The sequence below is a fragment of the Meriones unguiculatus genome, assembly GCF_030254825.1.
Source record: "Meriones unguiculatus strain TT.TT164.6M chromosome 13 unlocalized genomic scaffold, Bangor_MerUng_6.1 Chr13_unordered_Scaffold_64, whole genome shotgun sequence".
NCBI classification, from domain to species: domain Eukaryota; kingdom Metazoa; phylum Chordata; class Mammalia; order Rodentia; family Muridae; genus Meriones; species Meriones unguiculatus.
Window position 1 is genome coordinate 399616 of NW_026843669.1, and position 6000 is coordinate 405615.

Below are 6000 nucleotides of genomic sequence, written 5' to 3' on the forward strand. Positions count from 1 at the left end.
TGGCCCACTGAGTCAACTGAGTTCATAGGGGATCAGAGACTGAAGGACAAAAACATAAACATTCTATGAGTCTTGTGAGCTAGGTTGTTGGCATACACCTTATGATTATTATCCTGATTTCGCTGAGGGACTTCCAACAGTGAGAATGGGGGTGTCTCTGACTCTTTTTCCTGCTTTAGCTACACTTTCTCTCCTCATGTATTGCTTTGACCAACTCTGATGTGAGGGATTGTTCCTAGTTTTATTATAACTTGCTATGCCATCACATTTTTTTTTCATTGAAAATAAAATAAATGGAAAAAAAGCAGTGGATGAAGGAGAGGTGAGCTGGGCAGAGTTGGGCAGAGTAGTGGTGGATAGATTGTGTCTGGGAGGAGTGGAGGAAGAGGAAACAGCAGTTCAGATGTAGTGCATGAAACAACAACAAAAATAAAATGCTAAAACTAAATAAACTGTCAGCACCTAGGGCTGTTGGTGAGCGCCTGCATTCCTAGCACTCAGGAAGTTAAAGGTAGGTGGATCTCTGTGCGTTCAAGCACAGGTTGTTCTATAAAGAGAGCCTGGGACAGGAAAATTGTTCAGAAAAAAAATTCTGTTTTCAAAGAAACAAAAAACTGTCAGCATTTTGTGTTTCATCTTTAGGAACTTTGTTTTATGTTCCTCTTTTTTACTTTTTATTTTTTTAATATTAGATACAGTTTATTAACTTTGTATCCAAGCTGTAGACCAGTCCCCTCATTCCCTCCCTTTCCTACCCTCCTTCCCTCATCTACTACCTACACCTTTCCAAGTCTACTGATAGGCGAGGGCTTCTGCCTGTTTCAACTGACCCTAGATTATCAGGAATCATCAGGTTTGCTGCAATGTCCTCCTCTGTGGCCTAGCAAATCTGATCCTGCCTTGTGAGGGGGGAAGTCAAAGAGCCAGCCATTGAGTTCATGTCTGTAATAGTCCCTGTTCCACTTAGTATGGTACCCACTTGGAGACAGAGCTAACATGGACTATATTTGAGCAGGGATGCTAGGTTCTATGTGTACATTGTCCTTGGTTGGAGATACAGTCTCATAAAAGACCCCTGTGCCCTGATATATTTGGTCCTTGTGGAGTTCCTGCCCTCTCCAGGTCACACTAACTCCCCCTTTTTTTATATGATTCCCTGTGCTCTGCCCAAGGTTTGGTTATGAGTCTCAGCACCTGCTTTGATATACTACTAGGTAGAGTCTTTCCCAGGTCCTCTGTGGTAGGCTAGGGTCCTGTTTCTTGTTTTCTCCTATGTCCATCCCATTTGTCTTTCTACGTGAGGATTGATCATCTTAACCCAGGTCCTCTTTCTTGTTTATCTTTTTGTTTATCTTCTTATAGATTTTAGTATGTTTATCCTATATTATAGGTCTAGCCTCCACTTAAAATCGAGTATATATCGTGTATGTCTTTCTGCTTCTGAGATACCTCACTCAGGATGATCTTTTCTAGATTGTTTGTTTGTTTGTTTCTTCATGTTTACATTTTATGACTTCTTTGAATGGTCTAGATATAAACCTGTCTGTTGCATAGCTGGAACAGTGGGTTCCCATTTTATAAGCTGCTTCACCACCTAAAGAATGGATGGCAAAAGCGTTTTAGTTTCATATTGTTAGACCTGGAGTCTCACTGCTCAGGAGCTCAGGATTGTGCATTCCCAGGAACACTCATAGACCACAACTTGAGGCAAAAGCAAGAGTTTTATTCCAATTTCTATAGGGTCCCCCTACAAAGACAGGAGACAGCCCTCAATATGCAAAGGACAGGGTTTTATACCTGAAATTGAAGCCACTTTTGCTCTATACATTGATTGTTCAGCAAGAATAGCATGAAGATAGTTTACACCTGGTTTAGGTAGTATACAGCTGGTTGTAGATAGTTTACAGGTGGTTGTAGATAGTTGTTCTCAGAACAGTTGACCCTTTCCTTCAAGAGTTATCTACACCTGACTTCAATTCAAATAATCACTGTTGTTTTTCTCATTCCCAGGTGGTCTCTCACCCCCCCTTTTTTGCCTCAATTTTAACCCTAAAATTGTGGATCAACCTCATGGAGAGGTTGATACTCTTTCTGGAGCATCAGGACCTGAACTGCACTTATACTTTCCCAGAAAAAGGGGAGTTCTTGTCTGAGAGTTTATTGTCCCTGATGAGTTTCAGTTTCAGCCGGTAGCTGGAGGCTTGGAGTTTCCAGGTGTTGCAGGTTGATGAAAAGCCGGCTTAACATGTGACACGTGGATTCAAGCTATGATGCCCTCTATTTTGACGGCAGTTGGCGTGGTGAGGAAGATGTAATAAGGACCCTTCAACTGAGGTTCCAGATTCTGGCTGCCATGTCACTGCACATATACCAGATCTTCAACGTGGAACTGATGGGGCACCTAAAAGGACCCAGGAACATATGCACTGCCAACCTTGCTCCAAATTTCTTTCTGAATAAGCTGCAATTCTTTCAGCCTGTACAAGTCAGATTTACCACTAGTTTTATCAAGGGGGTACCCAAGAAGAGTCAGGGAACAGAAACCCATATAGTAGTTCGAAGGGTGTTAAACCTATATGGAGAGAGTATTTCTGACCCTAAAGAGGGCCAAGAGAAGGAGCACCGCCTTGTCACCGCCAGTCTCCATGTTCAATTTGGTGAGAATCTCTTTGAGAGTTCTATTCATTCTCTCTAAATGTCCTGAACTTTGGGGTCTATAAGCACAATGTAACTTACAGTCAAGCCCCAGAAACCTGGCCACCTCCTGGCTTAACTGAGCAATGAAGGTTGACCCATTGTCTGACCAATTACCTTTGGAATACCAAACCGAGGAAAAATGTCTTCCAGAATCTTTTTGGCCATGACCAGGGAGGTTTCTTTCTTTGTGGGAAAAGCTTCCACCCATCCTGAGAAAGTGTCTACAAAAACCAGGAGATATTTATTGCTGTACCTGGATGGTTTACTTTCAGTGAAATCCACTTCCCAATGCATTCCAGGTCTAGTTCCTTGTCACTGGCCAGCAGTGACAGCTGAATACCACCTGAGAGAGGGCTGGGAGAAAGAGAGAGACAGGGTGACACAGAGAAGGACACCAAGTCTACATGCTTATCCAGGTATTGATTTAATGGACATCAGGTTAACACTTAAGTAGGCAGAAAAGTACAAGCAGTTTCTCATGTAGGAGCTTTACTTGGTCAGGACATAGGAGAGCTCACTCAAGGTTACACAGAGCCTGCTGTCTGGTTACTATGGTTGCACACAGTTTCTCAGGGTCAGAGCAGTCTGCTGTAGGACCACCAAGGTCAGTTTATAAGAAACTGGACTTTGGAAAATAGCCAAAGCCAATAGGCAGCGTTCCACTGCTCAGAGGCCATTAACTCAAAATTTGCCATATACTCCAAATAGGCTGCCACAGTTCCTCTCAGCCACTTCCCTGGGCTCTGGAAATTCTTACCTATGTTTACACTCTGACAAGGTTCACACGCCCTAGTCACTCACTCACTCAAGGGGGTGAGGTTTAGTATTAGGGACTGGGATTGGCGGACAACTTCAGCCAATTTCTTTGCCTTCAAGTGAATCCATTTATACATCTGAGTTGTTAATCACTCAGCATCTTCCTGGGGTAGAATGATCTTACCTTTGGAGTTAATCCATGCCCCCACGTCGGTGTCAAATATCCCCTTTTTTTTTTTTTGCCATATTAACTTTAAGTCACTTTCTGAGTAGTTTAGTCATTCTTCTCTGGGCAGTTCAGCAGTTAGTACCACCAGGACAGAGTTTCCTCTAGCAGCTGCTTTAGCCTCCCGATTGGCCATGTTATCCCCCTTTGCTGCCCTGGAAGTCCCCTTCTGCTGTCCCGGGAAATGAATAATGCTTACCTTGTCGGGCAGCAATAGGGCATTGACCAAAGCCAGAATCTCATTTTTTATTTTTTATCTCTTTACCGGCTGATGTTAGCAGGCCTCTCTGCTGATAGATGGCCCCATGTACATGGGCTGTTGGTAAGGTGAACCAACTATCAGTGTAGATGTTTGTCTTTTTACCCTTTTCCAGAGTTAATGCTTGGATTAAAACAATCAATTCAGCTCCCTGAACAGATGTGCCCTCCGGCAACGCCTGGGCCCAGAATACCTTATGTCCATTTACCACCACTGCCTCTGCCTTTCTCTTTCCGTTCTACAAAAAACTGCTCCCATCCATATAGTATGTCACCTCCGCATCAGGAATTGGTTGCTCTTTCAAGTCCTTTCGCCATCCCTGTTCCTTTGCTAGAACCTGCAAATCATGCTCCATGGTCTGGATTTCTGGATCCTACAATAAGGTGGCAGGGTTTAGCTCCATAGCCAGGGCAAGGGTGACTCTATCTTTATTCAATAGCAAAGCCTGGTATTATGTCATACAGGTGTTCGTGATCCAGCGATCAGTTGGCTGACTTATGACACTCTCAGGAGCAAAACGAGCATAGATGGTGAGGTCCTGTCCCACAGTCAGTTTGTCTGCATCGTTTACTAGTGCCGCCACTGCTGCTATTACTCACAGGCAGGTTGGCCATCCTGCCGCTGCTGAATCAAGCTTTTTGGATAGATAGGCTACTAGTCTCTTCCAGGGTCCAATTTACTGTGTTAGCATCTGTTGGCCATTCCCTGATTCTCGGCCACATAGAGATGGAAGGTTTTGGTCACAATCTGAGTACCAAAGCTGGGGAAGACATTAAGGCTTGTTTGATATTATCAAATGCAGCTTGTTCATCCTTTCCCCAGATGCAAGAATCAATGCCCTTTGTAAGGGGATACAGAGGGGCTGCCATCTTGGCAAATACTTCTTTACTTAAAATTTCCCTCAGTTGTTCAGTAGTCCATGAAGGGGGAATATAAAATACAGTCTCTTTTCTAGCCTCCGATAGCCACCTCTTAACTGACCTGTTTCCTGCAGAGATGAGCATTTTTCGCCGACAGTCTACAGCCAAGGTCACCCAGCTCTTGCAACAGCTGATCTGTGGCTTCAAGTAAGGTTTCTTTATAATCTGCAGCTAATAGTATATGATCCACATATCAGAAAAGAGTTACCTGGGGATTGGTGGCCCAGAAGTGTGCCAGGTCCCGGTGTAGGGCTTCAATTTTCTTTTGGGACAATTCTTGATCCAGTGTCCTTTCTCCTTGCAATAGGCATACTATTCCTTAGACAGAGGGCCCCTCTGATTTCCAGGAACTCTCTCCCTATCATTATGACTGCACTACAGTGGCCAGGATCTTAGTCAACTTTCTGTCTTGCCTCTTTTCCTTTCTCTTTCTCTCACTTCCTGCTCTTTCTGCTTTCTTTCCTCTTTCTCTTCTTCCATCTCCCAGCTGTCTAAAACCTTTTCTGCCACCTGCACTAAATCCTTCAACGACTTGTCCTGTAAACCCTTTATTTTCTGGAGCTTTCTACAAATATCTCTGGCTGACTGGTCTATAAAGATTATAGTCACCATTGGCTTACACTCATCTGAGGTAGGGTCATAGGTTGTAAACCAGCTGTATGCCTCCATCAGACATTCAAGAAAGGCTGTGGGAGATTGCCTTCTACACGCACAAAGTGTATGGTGGATTAAATAGGTGGAACCAGAGGGTCCAAGATTGAAGTTGACACCTTCTGTAGTCTGCCACTGAAGGAGAAATTCAGAAATAATTCCAGGAGTCTTTCTGCAGGATAAGTCTACTCTTTGCCCAAATGCTTAGACTTGCAGGGTCCTAACCATATTTAGATTGTTGAAATCATACACCGGGTGACTGGAGCTCAAAGGAACTTAAGGCAGACGGCACACGCAGAGTGCAAGATCTGTTCTAGCCACGTTCCTCCTTGAGCATCAGCCAGAGCTGAATGAATGACCTTGTTAAAGTAGGCAAAGACTGCTCCTGGCTTCTGCCCCTTCTCCTTGCCTGATCATCAGAAGCCGTGCCTTAGACTCTCCCCTCAAACTCCTTGTGGGCCAACACAGGGGCGTACTGTGAGCTAAGCAGT